Here is an 18,519-nt window from a genome sequence, read left to right as displayed (position 1 = left end):
TGCGCAGTGCGGACGCAGGATGGCGAGCTCCGTTGAAGGAGCGGCTTTGGCGGGCCTTTCGGCCCGCGGTAAAAGGTCAACCGGTATTGATAACGCCCAGGATTATCAACTTATGCGGCCGCAACTGCCGTCCTGACCATCTGTGCTTAATACGATTTTTGGCACGCCGATTTCAGAACCATGCCGTACAAGGTTTAAGAATTCCGCGACACTTTGGTTCGTCTGGAGCTGTTCCCCGAGGTTATCGCATTGGGGCGTACCAGATGAACCATTTGTGGGCGGTTCTTTCAAAGACCCCGAAGGGGCGGAGAAACTTGCTGCCGCCGGGGAACTCCAAGTCAAGGGCCGTCGTTGCCTCGTCATCGATCCCAACCACCAGGACATCCGGTTAAAGTTCCACTGGGGGCTCCACAACGTCCCCGACGACGAAGTGCGAAGAGCCCTGGGGCTTTGCGGCAAGGTCACGGAAATGACCCGGGACCGATGGCGTGTGCCAGGCTGCTCCGCGCAGCTCCCGACTACGCGCCTGGTCACCCTACAGCTCAAGTCGGGCGTCAGCGTGGACGACGCCCCCTACCAGGTACGCGTCGCCCGGGCGTGCGCCCCTCTGTCTCCGCTGTCACCGGAGCGGACATATTCGTCGAGGGTGTAGGGTGCCCCGTTGTGCTCTTTGCCGCCGCTTCGGCCATGACGAGAGCTGATGCGTTCGCACCTACGCAAACGTCGCAGTACCAGGAGGGGTTGACAAAACGTCTGAGTTCATCATGGATACGGGGGACGTAGAGGAGGCAGCAGGGTAGAGGTGCCAGTGAAAGAGGTGACGCCACCTGAGCCAGCTCGCGTCGTCCCGCCGGAGCTAAGCCCACCTGCAATGCCGGGGAAAGACCCTGAAACCCCCCAGGAACAAGTTGCCGTCACCTAGGTGTCTAATGACAGCAAAAGTGTTGGGGAGCCGCACGCAGACAACATGAGCGTTGACGGGCGAGCCGAAGACGGGACCCCAGACGCAAGCCCTGTGTCTGGGAAACGACCAAGGGAAAGTGGTGGGGCTGAGGGAGGAGACGCCGCATTGCCAAGCCCCGAAGAGCCTCCAGCGAAGGCCGTGGCGCAGTCGAGACGCTCAGGAGCCAAGGCAAATATTCCACCGGACAAACCCAAGGGAAAGTGACCGGACTGTTGACACGGCGCCACAAGCGGGGTTGTGTGGGGTGGGGAGGGGGAAAGTAAGTTTTCGAAGGTGTGGTCACAGAGGGCTTCTATATTTGGCAGGCCTCTCGAACACGCAGACGTTTGGAACCCTCGTCGCGTCCCCACTTTTCCAGAAACGGGTTCGTTTTGGTTTTCTTTTTGATTGCTTTCGTTGGTTTTGTGTTTTTATTGTGGATGGTTTAGCATTCTCATGTTAATTTATTGAGTGCCGACGGTGCAGTTGTTACTATAAATTATGGCAGGCTTCACAAGAGCGCTTCCTTTCGCCATACTAAATGTACGAGGCCTTGGTGACAGGCGCAAACAGTACCAGCTGAAAAGGATAATGCTGGAAAAAGAAATAGATATCTTGGCTGTCCAAGATACCAAGATAGAACGCGATAACTGCACCGCCAATATGATAAAGCCCTTTCAAAACCTATTTAGTGTCTGTTTCAGCCACGCCGTTGGCACGTTGGGAGGGTGTTTTCTGTTCCTTAGAAATAATATTGATATTGAAATACAAAATTTTTTTTCAGGTGAAACGGGCAGGTTAGTTTTTATGATTCTGAATATGATGGTGGTGAATTCTGTGTCCTTTGTATCTACGCCCCAAACGTAGTGCAAGAAAGTGCGGCCTTTTTTGAAAGTTTCGCTCAATACTTAAGAACGGAAGGACAAATGATTTTAAATGCGAATGCATTTATTAGCCGGGGGTTGTCTTGCTCCGTTGGACGGCGTGCGCCTGCATTCCTCCAGCGCGAGCGCACGTGAGCGCGCGCCTTGTAGTTCTGCCTTCGTCGTCGTCGTCGTCGTAAATGCGAATGCATTTCTTAGTCGGGGGTTCACACAATGCAACGTGAGCATTACGCCTCTCCCTGGTGGTGACGTCACTGCAGTTGCTTCCACGTCATCATCATCGGTTGGAGAAGAAGAAGAAGACAAGTCTGCGAAGCGAAGAGCGCGTAATGCCGAACGCGTTACGCGCTCGGGAACATCAAGAAGGAGTCTTGTCGTTTGAACGCACTTCGGGTTCTTTGGAATGAGTTTGGAAGAGGAGGTGATGAAAATGGTGACGCCATCATCGCGGTCTTTGACGACAACCCTCGTCTGGCGCCGTTCAGGTCGTACCTGGTGTGTGCCTCGTGCCGCGAGTCTCTGGTCAACGGCCGCGTTCCTTCGATGAGCGTGAGTTTCGGCTGCCGGTACCGTCCTCGTCCGGCGCACCTTCCCGATCTGAACACGGTCGAAGAGCGGCTCATCTCGCCTCGACTCCCCTTCGTGAGCATCAGTCCGTCGCGATAACCAGGTACGACCATAGCCGCGCAGCTGGACGCGGCTATGGAAACTGTGCGCGTGCGCTCCAAACCCTCTGACCCCATAGTCTTGGACGGCGACTTCAACGTTGACGTGCGCAAAAAGAGTGGCGAGTGGCTGGTCGAGTACATGCAGACCAGGCACTCTATGCATTGTCTCTCTGCCGGCTTCGACACGTGCCCCACTACCATTCACGGGAGTTACATTGATCTGGTCTTTACGCGAAACTGTGACGCGCGTATGCTTCTCAAAGACCCTTTGACCGTGCACTTTAGCGATCACAAGGCAGTGATTGTGGCCGTCAGGTACAACGATAACACAAACAGGTGCTGATGAATAAATGATTACGTTCACACTCGCGTCATTAATTACGCCATTACTCGCAACACACACAGCGGTGCACCCAATGCATTCGCATTTCTGCACGATTCCCTTCGGGGAGGTGCGGGGGAATTTTACTTGGGGATTTCATTTGTGTTTGCGAGGGAAGGGATAGAAATGGACCACGGCGGGGTGAGCGTAAGAGTGCGCAAATTCTTTGTGAATTAATTGATGAGTGTGAACTGCGCGATGTTGCACACTGCGCAGGAAAGGAAAATGTCCTGAGGTTTACGCATTTTCAGGGAGTGGGCCACGCGCGATTAGATAGGGGTTACGTTTCTTGCGATCTAGCTTCCAAATGCCAAAAATATTGTCTAGACGACGTTTCTTTCACTGATCACTGTTTTGTTTCTTTTTCCGTGGGAGAAAAGAGAGAAGGGTATAATAAATTTACATGGGAGTTGTGGAAGTTAAACATAAAGCTGTTGGATGATGAGACTTTCGTGGAGTCCGTAAAAGAAGCTTTCGCAAACACACAAACTCAGGACGTATAAGTTGGGGAGAAAGTGGGAATTCTTCAATCAGGATTGTAAGGTTAACGCAATAGAGAGGGGGACTGTACTCAGAAGGAAAGAGAAGAAAACTGAAAGTAACCTGAAGCGTAATTTGAGGGAGATGCTCAGGCTAGAATGTGAAATACCTGGCGCGTTCCGGGGCGACATAAGGAGAATAAAGAACAAGCTAGAAGCACTAGATAAGCAAACATTTAGGGGTGCGACCGTGCGGGCGCGAGCCGAACACTATCTGGCGGGCGAAGCACCCACGAAACGAGCATTAAGTGATGAGGCACGTTATGCTAAAACCAACACGATTAATGAAATACTTGTAGGCGGAGAGCTTACCCGAGATAAGGTCATAGAAGATGCTTTTGTACAACATTAAACCACACTCTTCAGTCCTGCCTTTCGTAACATCGGAGACTTCAATTAAGACTTCCATCGCTTCATGCCACGTCTGGAGGACGAAGTTAAAAATACATTAGAAGAACCCATACCGTTAGGCGAAGTAGAGAGAGCCCTAGGCAATTTAAAGGGAGGCAAGTCTCCTGGCCTGGACGGCTTGGGTACCGTTTTTTACAAGAGGTTTTCAAATATCCTAGCACCATTTCTGTATAAGGTGTTATGTGAAGCGTTCGAGGCGGCCGTTCTGCCGCTTTCTTTTTCGCGAACGCATACTGTCTTAATCCCAAAGTCAGACGACAGAACAAAACTTCAGTCTGTAACTGGCTACAGGCCAATCACATCAGCAAATACCGACTGTAAGTACTGATCAAGATTATAGCGAATAGATTACAATGAATAGTAACCACACTAGTAGGGCCGCATCAGACATGCGGCATACGAGGTAGAAGCATAGTAAACAATGTCCATGTCGCACTCAGTTTTTTGCAGTGTTGTGATGTATAGTGTACAAGAGTAGCAATGCTTCAGATTGATTATGAGAAGGCCTTTGATAAAGTGTGTCCCGAAATCCTGTTGTGCATTCTGGACTATGTTAATGTCGAAGATGTTGTGAAGGAGAGTGTACGTATGGCGTATCGTGAATGTTTCACAAAATTGATTGTAAACAAGCATGTCTCCAAAAGTAGTCCAGTTTTATCTTCTGTGAGACAGGGTTGCCCTACCTCTCCCCTGTTGTTTTGCTTTTTTTGGAACCTTTTTGCTTGCGCATAATCAATGATGATGGTTTGCGCGGGTTTCGTCTCCACTCGAGTGAGGTGAGGCCCTTAACATATGCGGATGACGTGGCTGTATTTTGTGAGGATAAGAGAGCACCAGCAAAGCAATAACGACAACAAAATAATTTTGTCGCGTTACAAAGAGTTCTGTTAATTGGGCGACGTGTGTGGGGTTTTTTCATGGGGAGTGAGCCGCAGCGCCATCACTTTTGAAAATGTGTCATGGTCACGCATACCAGTGCGTTATCTCGGAGTTCCCCTGGACAGCTATCAGGATAGCCGCGATTACTGGGAATCCGAAACGGTGAGGCTGCGCGAAAAGACAACCAAGTATGAAGGTCGAGCTTTGTCAGTTTTCGCACGTGCCACAGTTTGCAAGCTTTCTGTGTTAGCGAAGCTGTGGTACGTGATGCAAGTCATTCATTGTCCGAGAGTTTAAGTTCAGAAAATACACCGTGTGTTTGCCGTGTTGATTTGGTCTTCAGATTGGGAGCGTTCAGCAGAACCCATCTTTTCCGGCGCGTTAAGGAGGGCAGGGTTGGGTTGTGTCACGTTTACATTCGCCAGCTTGTTAATCGGTTTTTGTTCTTGCGGGATACGAATGACCCTTTTCTGCTAACAGTTTTACAAAGAGTGCTGTCAAAAGCGTTGCCAACATATATTGTCTCGTCCGCAGACGAAAGCTGTAGCAGCCCTAAAGGCTATATGAAGGATGTTGTAGACTCTTTCAAGTTTCTAGCAGACGGTTTTCACTGGAGTACTTATCAGCTGTGTCAAGAAAGTCTCTTACTAAAGACCTAAAGAATGTGTTGTTACCGTTGCCAGATTACCGATCGGTGTATAGATCTCTTCCTGGCCAGGACGTGTTATCTCTTGTTAAAAAGATGGCCGTCCCAGCATCCGTGAAAACCTTATTCTTTAAACTACACACCGCTACACTTCCCGTTAAGACGTGGATGCCGGAGAAGGGCTTGTTTGTGGCTGGTCCTACAACGTGCACTTTGTGCAACAAACCAGAGCCTGTTGAGAACGTTTTTGCAGAGTTCTGGGACGGCATCTTTTCCTGGGATGTGTTTCAAAGGACCTCAAAGATAGACCTGACCGTTACACCCCAATGCATACGATTTCGTTACGTACCTAGTGACAACAAGGTGCCGTATGACCTCATCATGGCTCTGCGATTGCATGCCATTTGGAGGTCGAGGATGGCGGTGCGCCACGTTGACTTGCAGGCCCTCACTGTGAGCAAATACTTTGAAAAGAGTGTTAGTCTGCTCTATGAAGTGCACAAGTGGCAGACGCCCGATGTGGGATGGCTACCTGTACTAGAAGAACTGTGTACGTTAGATGTTTATTTTAAGTTTTTCCGTCAGCCGAAGTTCGGCCGACGGTTTTTAATCTATCCGTGACGTATATTGTGTGCAAAAAAAAGGTAATAAAAAAAGTGGTTTGTAGCGCAATGGGAAGAGCGCCACGTACCTCCTGTTGCGGGCCAGAGAGTCGTGGGATCGAAACCGGGCGCCGCCTATTTCTTTTTCTAGTGGACCGCGCTGACGTCAGCCCAAACGCTTGCGTCGGTGAAGAGACGCGCATGCGCATTAGAGGGCGGACGGCGGACAACGACAGCGAGGGAGGGAGGGACACAGCCCCGAGCGTGAGATGCTTCGCATCTAAAAGATGGAAAAACACAAATCCGTGGTCGCATGCTTTCTCGGCTAGATGGTGGCCACAGTGATGGTCACTCAGCCTTTCAGTTGGTTATGACCCAGTGACATGTGTTTTTGGTGTGTGCCTCGGAGATGTACCAAAACTCGTTCGTATCCCTCTACGACAGCGATGTTTAGTAGATGCGCCTCGAAATTCTGCGGCGAATCCGAATTAGCTGAACGCGCCCGCGGAAGGATACCCTGCTATTTCCTTGTCTGAACTAGGAGGAGAGTGTAAATTAACCAAATTGTGGCTTAATCTGTCGAAATATATGAGGTTTCAGCCATAGAACAGCGCAGAATTGGGGGAGGACCAGACGCCGCTTCTGAATCCTCCGGAATTCCGAATCCATTTGGGTGGGGGGGAGGGGGTTCAGATAAGATCAGAAAAAAGTGAGGCTGTTCGACGTCTTCAATTTTATTGGACATTTTTATATGATACCCTGGTTATTGTTGTTTAAATTCCCTAATTTTTTCCCTAGAAAGAATTCTTTCCTACTATAAAAATTTCGAATACGCCATAAAACATGACAGAACATGCCCGTGTGCCTCGGACATAATTTGCGACGTCAATTTGCGAAAATATCTATAAAGGCAATTCGTAAACTTTATGCTCAATTAAACCCTGCTGCACAATTCTCCGGAAAAGCTTTCTTCCTTGAAAAAAAAACATTTCTGCATTAAATGTCCAATTCGTCAATTGTACAAAAAGTGCTTAAAACACAACCTACAAATCTTACTCAATTGGGCTGCTAACCGTTATAAACAAGCACACTGAATATTATAAATGTATAACACTCGGAAAAGATGCGAAAGGCACGAAAGTTTGAAGAAAAGCTCGAAAAGTAAAGTTCAGACGCTGATAATAAAAATTACAGTTGTGGTAGTTCTGAAATTCTCCACAGATGGAGGTCTCTACATGCTCTTTCGCTATCGTAAAAAAAATGTTGCATAATTTTTCTTCTGAAGCACGTATTGTGCAAGTGAGGAGCTTTATACAAACTGCTCTCAACGACGTTTTGTAGCGATATCGACTTCCTTCACATGTGTATAACTTATATATATTTTATGTTTTATATAAAAGGCAAATGATCCCTCCACGGATACAGCTACTGAGAATAAAACAAAAAAAGGTAGTTTTAATGTCCACCTTCATCGTGAATTTTACTTTGTTGAGAAATAAAAAGAGCTTGCGTAATATTGAAAATATGAAAAATACAGCGCCCCCTTTTCTACAGAGGAGGCAGCGCTGGAACGTACCATGAAAAATCTGTGCTGCAAGGGAACGCTGTTCTTCGGGTGTAGTTCTTAGGGCTTCCTCTGGATTTCTTAAAGCTCTGACATGCTTCCTTTTGATATGTTACCTTGTCTTTCCGAGCTAATTCACGTCCACACCGCAATGGATCCGTGCGGACCACTATCCTAAATGCTAGGTTTATATGAATATATTAAATTCTAAGGACGCAGATATTTGTGTTTCCTGTCTGAGCACCCGAGGAGCATGGCTGATAGCGATCCATGATCGCGCTGTAGACAGTTTAGTAACAATATAATGCGAAAATTTTATATTTCAATAAAGGTAACTTCAACCGTGGCCTCCGCGATTTGCTGCCGGCGGCGCGCCGTAGCTCCGGCCGTCCCATTCGGCGCGGAAGCAAGGGGAGCGCTGTAATTTTGCTAACTCCGACACACGCCGCGAGGCGGCGCCGTTAGCCTAAGGTTGCAGCAAGGCTCGTCTGGCCGCCGCTGTCTGCGCTTTGAGTTGTAAATCAGCCTTCGTTGCCGCGTCTTCGGGATAGAGAACTCTCAATATATGGTTTATCTATTTGACTCGATCCTACAAGTACAAAGTTGTTTAACGTACGTTGTTTAACACCCACGATTGCCTTTGCACGCAGCTTTAGTGGTAGTTTGCTTGAAATGCGAATGCCACAGCGCAGGGTTCTCTTATCTCGGGCAGAGTAAATGCCAGCGTCCTGAATTCGTTTTTCGCTGATACAGCATTTTCGAGCGATATCGCTGCGCGAAAATGTGCTTTTTTGCCTTTTAAGTTGTTTCGAACGCTCTGGGTATTCGTTGTGTGTGTGTGTGTGTGTGTGTGTGTGTGTGTGTGTGTGTGTGTGTGTGTGTGTGTGTGTGTGTGTGTGTGTGTGTGTGTGTGTGCGTGTGTGTGTGTGTGCGTGTGTGCGTGCGCTCGTGACTGTGCGTGCGTGTGTGCGTGCGTGCGTGCGTGTGTGTGTGTGTGTGTGTGTGTGTGTGTGTGAGTGCGTGCGTGCGTGTGTGTGTGTGCGTGCTTGTGTGTGCTTGCGCGTGTGTGTGTGCGCGCGCGCGCAGGAGTGCACGTGCGCGAAAACAGCGTAATACCGATAAGCTCTCGTGTATTGTTTATTGTTTATTTTTTGTTTATTGTTATGTTTATTGTGTATTGTTAGGCTTCGAAGGGTACGAATCACTCATTTTTTTGCGTTTTATTTAATACGCTTAGGGGTTTCAATTTACTACTGCAATCTCGCTACCAAATGATTTGCAGTGAGTGAAAGAGTCATGGTATTCCGCGATGCCTTTTATATCGCTATCGACTCGACATATCTATTTTTTAGAAGAGTGTTTCTGAATTTCTAGATTTGCTAATTTGTTGCCATGACATATTAAGGGCAATATTTTTTTCGGTGAGCAGTTAAGCTGATCACTAATATCTGTGTGCACAACATCGGCTGTAAGTTGTTCGGGATATTAGTGAATGAATGAATGAAACTTTATTAACGATACGGGGGGCTTGGTAGCCTAGTTGGGGAAGAGGGGAGAAGGGAAAGGGAGTGGGGCGGCCGTCAGAGTCGTCCGGTCAGGTCTGCCGCTCGCACGAACTCCCACAAAGAAAGGATCGTGCTCGCGGCGTCCAAGTGAGGGGGCGGGGTTGTCCATTCTTCCAATGATGTAACGCCGGCGCCCTTGTGCCTGTTCCTCAGCGGCGAAAGGCCGGGGCAGTCCCACAGTAGGTGCCTTAACGTTGGAGAGGCACCGGTACTGCACGTGCAGCACGTCGCAGTGGCTGCCTGGTCGCCCTCCTCGTTCTGATCGGTGATGTCCACTTGTGGGTCACCGCCACGAGCTCTTTTGGATGCAGTGTGTGCTCGCCACTTGACCAGAACATCTTCCGTAAGGGCAGCACCTGTCCTAGCCTTGTGTATTAGCACTTCCGCACCGCGCGGAAGCCCTTTGGGAAGTGGGTGGGGATTGTGCGGCACCTTCGCCCTCAGTTCTCGTTTGGCTTGCATCTTCATCCGCTCGCGTTCCTCGTCCGGGTCAAAGAGCAGCGAAGCCTGAGGGACTGTGTCAAGGGGGGACGAGCGGAAACGTAACAGCTCGCTCGCCGCGTCATGGGCGGCGCCGTTTCCGATGCCGCCCGCATGCCCCGGGACCCAGTCCACCCGCACCATCACGCCGTAGAGCTCGTGAAGGGTTGCGCAAGCGACTTTCACGTTGTGCGCCAAAGTGCCGGCTCTAGGTGTCTTCGTCAGATTTTTGAGGGCGTCCAAAGAGTCGGTAAAAATTGTGAAGGTTTGTCCTCGCACAGAAAGTGGGCTGGTCCTTGCACATTCAGTCAACTTCTCTAGTGCATAAAGGATGGCCTGCAGTTCAAGTGACCTCACAGGTTGCTCTTGGCAGTATTGAAACGCCTGCGCATCCCGCTGCTGTCCTCGGACGGCAGCGACCGCTCCCCGGAAGGTGTCTGGGTCCCAGGCGGCGTCCGTGAAGATGGCGTTGTCCTGGAAGTCAGCCCTCTCAGCAAGGGCGGTTCGTTGGGCCGTGTGATCCCCTTTCGTGCGTCGGCGCGTGACTGGCTTCGTGACACGAACCTGGACGTCGTCCCAGGGAGCGATCGCGCGGAGCACTTCTATCTCTTCACCCAGCTGTTCCCCGTCCAGCTCTAGGAGCGACTGGCCCGCTGGCGTGTAGAGACGGCGGCGATCGTGTCCTGCCTTGCGTTCTGCGATGATGTCTCTGAGCGGCGGGATGCGAGAGTAGCGGTGCAGCTCCTCGACCCGGGCATGGCGGGGCAGGCCCGTTATCACCCGAAGACACTCCCGGTGTAGTATTTCCAGCTTGTCGTATTGCGATTTTGTCAGGTCAAAACACACAGCTCCGTAGCAAGCTTTGGACGTTAGTATCGCCATTGTGAGGGTACGAGCTGTGCGTGTGCTGGCTCCTCCGGATTTGTGGGCTATGCGTCTTACAAGATGCAGAAGCTGTTTCCACTTAGGCTCTAGCTGCCGTAGCCACGTTGCCGCACCTCCGCTTTCATGTATCGGGATGCCAAGAATCTTGATGTGCCGGTCTGGAGCTCTCTCGAGTGTCTGGCCGGCGAGGCAGAGCTTGACCTTTTCGTTTTCAACCGTGGAGCCGCCCAGGAGAATGTATTTTGTTTTTTCCGGAGACACTTCCATTCCCGTAGTCTTCAAGTAGTCGGCTAAAGTATTGAGGGCGTCTTGTATAGCGTTGGCTGCGTCTTCTGTTGTTCTGAGAGGGTCACCAGGCTCCGTCCACAGCGTCACATCGTCGGCGTACATGGTGAGGCGCACACCATGAATTCGCCGCAGGCGTGTAGCTAGCCCTCGCATCACCAGGTTAAATAGCGTGGGCGACAGTATGGCCCCCTGGGGAACGCCAATGCTGCTGCTGTAAATCCTAGGGTTCCTAATGTCACTCCGAATCTCAAAGGTGCGTCCCTCCAGGAATGACCTGACGATGTTGAGGACGCGGGCTCCTGGCTTCGTGTCTTCGAGTGCGGAGATTACTGCCTCGTGCGCTACGGTATCGAACGCCTTCCGCAGGTCGACGGCTACCAGTATGCCAGGAACCCTTTTTCTTCCTCTCCGCTTTTGAAGACAACGGCGGAGCAAGAAAATGCTGTCTTGTGTGCAGAGGCCTGGACGGAATCCTGTCTGGCCCGGGTCGAAGTAGGGTTCTTTCTGTGCCTCTTCAAGGTGGTAGTTAAGCCGGGTGAGAACCATCCGCTCCAAGAGCTTGCTGAGTGTTGAGGTAAGCGAAATGGGCCTCAAGTTACTGATGCTGACGGCTGGCTTCCCTGGTTTGGGAATGGGGCTCACCACGGAGTGCTTCCATTCAGCGGGAATTTCGCCTGACAACCAAACCTTGTTAATTTCTTCAAGTAGCTGCATTTTCCCGTGTTCGTTAAGGTTGCGCAGCATCTGCCAGGTGATGCCATCCTTTCCTGGTGCGCTCTTGGCGTTGACGGATTCGAGAGCCATCACTAATTCTTGCATTGTGAAAGGCGACTCAACATCTTTGTCGGAAGTAGGTGCTGTGCGTTGATAAATTCTGGGGTCTGGTGGCACTGATGGCTGCGGGAAGAGCGTCTCTGCTGCCTTTTTTTCGAAGTCGGACGCCGAGTCGCCGGTCGCCAGCCTGACGTTTTTGACGGTGTTTCCAGTCTTGCGGTTGCCTGACATGGCCTTGTAAGTTTGCCAGAGCTTCCGCCCGCCAGTCCGTTCATTGAACGAGGCGCAGTGGTTGTGCCATCGCTCCCGAGAGAGCATTTTGGCGTAACGGCGCGCTTGTGCGGTCTTATTGCGCACCTTGACAAGGTCGACATGCCGTTTCCCCCTATCAAGGTAAACTCGATGCAGCTGGCTACGGGTGTCCCACAGGTTGAGAAGGTGCTTGTCGGGTGTAGGAAGGTGTTCATCCACTTCAATCTCTCTAGTGGCTTCCCGGGCAGCTCTGGAAAGCTTCTGAAGAAACGGGACGTTTTCGTCGTAAGCGTCAAAGCCGGATCGAAACCTGTCCCAGTCGACAGCTGCGGTCATCCGTTTTTTCCGCCCTGTGGCTCTTACTTCAAGTTCAATCCAGATCGGATAATGGTCGCTACCCATTCCGTCGGGACCGCACCTCCAGTCCTTTACAAGCCTGGACGTTGTCCAAGTCAGATCTGGTATAGTGTCGCGCTGCCTGGAGTGAAGTGCATGACGAGTAGGGTAGTCTGTGTCGTTGGCCAAGGTAAGTCCTGCCGCTTCGGCCTCTTCGTAAAGTCGGCGCCCCCTCTGTGATTCTTTGTCGTATCCCCAGCTCTTGTGTCGAGCGTTGAAGTCCCCCCCGGCCAGCAATCGGTCTTTGGGGTACCGATGTCGGAGTTCGCGTAACCAAGCGAAATTTGCAGTCTCCGAATTGCCCTTTCTGTAGCAGCTGCTCTCGGGACGTAGGTAGGCAGACACCAGGATGGTCTGGCGACCGCCGAGCTCACATCGCACGGCAACCACCTCTTGTATTCTGTTGCAGTACTTCCCAGTGTCGAGTTTGACGTGCGGAACATCTCTACGAATGAAGATTGCCGCCTGTGCTTCGACTACCTCGTCTGGCTGCTGACCTTGCTTCTTCTTGTTTGTCTGTGTGTGCACAATGGTAGGTTGAAAATGCCCTTCGTATCCATGGATGCATGGATTAGTACCTCTTGTCTCCTGTAGTAGAAGGGCCACCGGTTGCCCTACGTGTCTGAAAAGTGCTCCAAGCTCGGCAGCGCAGGACTTGAGTGACCGGCAATTCCACTGCAGGACGTCTGGTGTCCGCGCAGCCGGTTTATTCTGGCTTATGGTGGGCTGGCTGGCCATGCTGTAATAGTACGGCTGTCACTTGGGCCTGCTGTTTTTGAAGGATTTCTCGAAGTTGTTTTATCTCCTCCTGCTGTGACTGGTGCATGTCGGTCCACTTCTGCATAGCTTGATTCGTTTGAATAGCTTGTGTTTGTGCTTGCGCTTGCAATCGCATGGACTGTGCCCTTGTTTCTTGAAGGAATTGTGTGACCCACGGAGGAGCTTCGTAAGCTAGGGGAAGTGCTTGCTGTGGCTGCTGCTCTTGTAGAGTCGTTTTCTGAGCAGTAGTAATTGCAGTTGTAGACTTGCCTGCTGACTTCTGTTTTTGTTGCGCGTCTGGGGGAGCGGCTACTAGGGCTCTCTTGGGCGATGGGGACTGCCTCGACTTCGCCTTGTCAATGCGCGCCCTTTCCTCCTTCCATTCTTTCAGTCGGTGCTGAAGAACCAGTTTTTGCTCGTTTCGCGCGTTGAGCTGTTCCTGGAACCTTGTACGGGTCACGTCTATGGAGCGCTGGATTTCCGAAAGTTGTTTCTCTAGGCGCGCCAGAGTGTTCTCGAAATCCCTAGTGCTGACTTCTGTTTCATTGTCCAGTTGTTTCAGCTCACTCTCGATTTCTCCCTTGCAACGCGAACTGAAGCCGGATGATCCCGGCTTGCTGGCTGAAATTTGGACTCCGGACGCTACCGTGGCGTATGACAACGCGTCAGTTTGAGGCAGCGACTGATTATCCCTGGGCTCCGAGAACTTGCTTTTTGGTGCGCGTTGCGAGCGGCCGCGTTGCGGTTTTCGGCTCGTGCTTGTGCCGTTTAGTGTGTCGGTTTCCCGGCTGGCAGACGGTGCGAAAACCTTTCGCCGTCGACTTTTGCTGCGCGACTGACGTTCCTGCGTCGCTTCCTTGACTTTCTTATTGAAAAGCCTACGCGCTGGGCACTTCTTGTCGGTTCCCAGATGACCATCCTTCCCGCAGTTGGCGCAGTGTTTTTTGTCTTTCTGAGGGCAGGCGTCTGGCGTTTCCTCGTGGGAGGAGCCGCACTGCGAACACACTGCCTTCTCCTTTGGGCACACATCCTGCTTGTGGCCTGGTCCGTGACAACGAAAACACGCTACGGATCGCGGCTCGTAAGGGCTTACTCGTTTCAGAAAATCCCAGTATTTCACGTACCGGGGTGGATGACGCGAGGCAAACGTGATCAACACCGCCCCTTTCTTTCCCATGGGACGGGCTTGTAGCACCTGGACGCTCTCAGAGTCCAAGGCTTCAACCAACGTCTCTGATGTTTCGCCTGGAGTGCAGTCATATATGACGCCACGCGACATGCCATCACTGGGAACCTGGTGTACAGTCACGGGAAAGGATGGGTTCGAGGGAGTGTCTAACGCACTTAGTTTAAGTACTGCCGACGCCTGCTTCTCGTCGCAGGTATGCACGGTGAGGGTGTTAGACTCCTTGTTGAAGCGCAGAAGTTGGTGCTTCGATAACTGCTGGTTGTGTGAAAGGGCACAGATAGCCCGTCTCACTTCCTGAGGGTTGAGAGATGTGATACTACATCGCTCCTTGGGTCGTATTGACAACACGAAGGTGCCGAGTTCGGTGCGCTCAGCGGCTCTTGCCGATTTTGCGGACGTCCCGCTGCGCTGTAGCGCTGCTTTTCGTTTGGCGCGAGTAGTTGCGCGCTCCCAAAGTCCGTCCCCTTCAGCGCCATCTTCCGGGTCTCGGCTGCACCAGTCGGCCTGGAAACTTGCCGCTTTGCGTAATGTGGCTTCACCGGCATCCTCGGATTCCGTTCGCCGTCGCTTGCTGTCATGCTGCTGTCTGCGGTCAGTTCTAGTTCTCGTAGTTAGGCCGTCAGCGGCCGCTACAGATGGTTTACGCCGCATGCGTAGCGCCCCTTCCGTCGTCGGTGCGCCGCCCGGCGCGACCTCCATGAGCTCCGCTGGCTCCGCTCCGCGGGGTGGCGCAGCGGGCGGGTGCGACGTCAGTTCTCCTGATGAAATCGCAGGCGTGGAGTTGCCAGTTCCAGCGATAGATGGCGACGCCATCCCGCCGCAGGCGGCCCAGCCGCCGCCGCTGTCGTTAGGGTTAGCTTTGGTCCGGTCGTGCACGCTCAAAAGGAAAGTGGCGTAGGGTGCCCAACGAGTTCGCAAAAAAGAGCGAAATTTTCCTCACGTGTGCGGAAGGTCAGTTTCCCCGATTGTAGAAAGGCACACCAATGTCCGAGGACGGGAACCATGAAGTAAGGCTTTCCTCTGAAGCACGAAATAAACGTGATCCTTCACTCTGGCGCTACTGCAGCGCCCATGAATAGAGAAGAAAGTACAGCGCGAAAACTTGCGAAAGTAAGAAGACGGGAACGTGTTGTGAGGCGATCGCTGGCACCGTACGAAGATGCACTGCACTGGCGCCGTCCGCTGAGAGGGGGTGGCAGGCAGAACCGGACTGGGAAAGGCAGGGCGCGCGTGCGCCGGTTGTGTTACGAAGACACGTTAATATTAGTGAATAAACACATCAACTGGAGAAGTATACCGATCGTAACTCGGGTAAAACTTTTTATTACATTATTTGGACCACGTTCATTATGGTAGACTGGAAGGCTCTCTGTACGTTTGTATATGCAAGCATGCATGCCAATAAACTGCACCAGCGCGTTTACCCTGCCTATTGCGGAAAAAATACCGACAGCCATTTGGACAGTATACACTTCAGATGCTGAAGTATACGACGTCTCTGTTAATAGTATCGCGGTATAAGTTACGCCAAACGTTTCAAGTAGTGTTGCCATGTCATTTACTTTATCTATCAAAGACCACACGTTTAAAGGAGAAAAAAGGAAACGGCATAGGGGGTATTTTCGTGTTTACTAATGGTTCGAGTTCGGTCGGTTGAATTCCCATAATTTGGTTCTTGCATGGAACGCACGGAATATGCGTTCCGTGCGTTCCAAACAACATGTCCGAGATTTTCAGAAATAAAACCGGAAAACGTGTTGTGTTTTGGAACCATGCGTTACTACAAAAAAGAATACTGCTGTGCAATGAATTCACTTATGTGTCACCCCGGGTATAGTCTACGTCGAAACTTCAAAGCACCGGTAACTACCCTAATGGCACCAGTAAACTACTTCTACCTTTCACCTGCATTGGTGTGCGGCAACTTTTTTATTAAACGTCACACACAGGCTGCGAACGCCGAGTTTTCGTCCTCTGCACCCACCCGCGCCAGGGAAAACTACCTTAGGCTACGCGCGCCGCGGTGCGGCGGAAAACGGCGAAACGGCCTCTCCGGAATTACGCTCTCTCCGGGCGATTGAAACGGCCGGAGCAACGGCGCGCCGCCAGTAGCCATTCACGGAGGCCACGCTTCAACGGTCAGCGAATTAGAAATGTTTCACAAAAAATGAAGGAGTGGTTTTTTAAATCTGTGTCTTTTACGCAGTTTTTTACCGAATCTCTAACTTTAAATTGGCTGGGATAGCTTTCTTATGGTTACAACGCGGGGATGAAAGAGGGCATTTCTCCATTTCATTTTCAGTTGTATTCGTAGAGGGATCTTGTGCTTTTTAAAAGAAGCATGTATGCTTTTCACTAGAGTTCGTCATGGACATCCGGGGGCAAAGGGCTTCTTTTTTGTCCAGGTGACAAGGCAATAAAAAGAAAAAAGTCTCGAAATGAAGCAATCACTTAGACGCCGGCTTCATAGCGTGAGGGACGCAGGTTCGATTGCCGCATCTTCAGTCACGATCATTCATCACCATCGTCGGAGAAAGTTGGCTTTCCTGCATGGCGTTTTGGCGTACAATAGCGAACCTTCGCTTTGAATTGGTCTCTGAGCCCAATTTGACATTTTATTGCGAAAATTTGTGTTCTTGTCAGGCACAAAACTTTTTTGGAGAAGTTTACAGACTGAAATTCGGCATAAATGTACATATTACCCCTCATAAATATTTTTGTCGGTACACGCCGCTAAAATTTACCGAGGCTCACGGGAAGGCAACGACCGGGCTCCAACGTGTCGAGTTTCAATTTTTTTTACACTAAGAGAAAATTTTTTGCCGGGAAAATATTGGTGAGTCTGAGCATTAAAATATTCGGGGAATTATATAAATAAATTTCAAGCAAATTGAAAAGTTCGAACAGGCACCCTTTGTTCTTTCTTATTTGAAATCATCCGGGAGACGAATTAGCGGGGTTTTATGGTGTACTTGTTTTGAAAACCTCCGGATCATTATAAAAATATTCATTAGGCCGATATTTATTGCTACTATGCGACATGCCGGTCTTACGCTAGAAACAACATAACAGCGCTTTACGTGAACAAAGAAAAATATTTTTTGGCATTCAGGTGGTTGTCATATTTCGCACGCAACAAAATTTCCGGATTGGTCGAGAGCAAGAGCGGTGCCAAATTTCCCAATGCCAGTGACTCCAAAAATATCGACCTCTTTGCGACGCACTAAGCACCTTAACCGAACCACTCATCCATCTAATTCAAATTATGAATGCACCAATCTACCACAGATACCGCTAATCCGGATTAATCGTTTTTTATCCATGCTCCCGTAATTGCACTCCTCAGCAAATTCAAGGTGGTAGAAAACGCTGTCGCATTTACTTTCACAGGGTAGTTAAGAAGGCGTAAATGTTTTTCTTTTAATTGTCACACTATTAGAACAGTAATCGAGGGACACAATTTTTCTGTAGTAGTAGTCCCGGTGACGTAGAGGACCACGAGTGTTCGTGTTTTGCTGCTGTTTGTACACAACTGCCTATACGAAAAAGAATTGGATTTATTGATGATGTAGGTGAGGGCTTTCATAAGGCGGCATGTGTGCTTAAAATTGCGAACACATTGAAACTTTACTCAGATAAAACGCCATGTGCATATTAACCATGAAGAATGAGCCATGCAATGTTGCCTTGCAATTTACGATTAAGTTAACCTGTTCTAAATGCAGCAGAAAACTTGGGGAGATGAGCGGTTAATAATGAAAACTGATAGTGTGTACGTATAACTTTACAAAAAATCACAGAACATCAGGGGTTGTGCAACTGCGCACTATTCATAATATTTGGTGGTGCTCTCAGGCGAATGGTAAAATTCTCTTAATATTCGAGGTGGAGAACCATAATAAAAACTAGAAAAAACAGTGTTGAACCCTTGAAAGGGTTCGGAACGGTTCCTTCGATTCGTTTGCTTTGGGTTCAGTTCCAAAATGGCGGAAGAAATACGGGTTGGGTTCGGTTCCGGCTCAGAGCAAAAGTTCGGGCTTTGTTCCGGTTTACGGTTCGATTCTGGTTCTGGTTCCACACGTTGCAAGTGAGGTTTTCGCCTTAAACACCTGGCGTTCAAATTTACGTCTGTTCCCCGCATGAGGACGGGGGAGTGACTCGTTGCAGTGTTTCTGGCATTTTATCTGAGCGAAATTAAACTTCCGATTGTTTACCCATTCCACAAACCCCCGAGATATTCCGTTCCCTTGTGGGTACAAGCCCGGCATTTCCTGTGCGCTCCCAACGCCATCTACAGCGGCGCTTCGAACACCCCTTCAATTATTTTAGGCAACTGCTCGAAAATCGCCGAGTTTCTGCCTCCGTTCTCCAGTTTTAAAATCGCGGGTTTTGTAACGAGCGCCCTGGGTTCCA

At 50.2% G+C, this 18,519-nt stretch overlaps 1 pseudogene; it reads left to right on the top strand.

Annotated features, from left to right (window-relative positions):
* The window catches only part of LOC144148225 (uncharacterized), a 145,854-nt pseudogene that overhangs the window by 101,766 nt on the left and 25,569 nt on the right, over positions 1–18,519 (top strand).

The sequence above is a fragment of the Haemaphysalis longicornis genome, unplaced genomic scaffold (assembly GCF_048455015.1).
Source record: "Haemaphysalis longicornis isolate Haplotype H1 unplaced genomic scaffold, Haemaphysalis longicornis Haplotype H1 scaffold_8, whole genome shotgun sequence".
NCBI classification, from domain to species: Eukaryota; Metazoa; Arthropoda; class Arachnida; order Ixodida; family Ixodidae; genus Haemaphysalis; species Haemaphysalis longicornis.
This window is presented reverse-complemented; position numbering and strand designations above follow the sequence as displayed.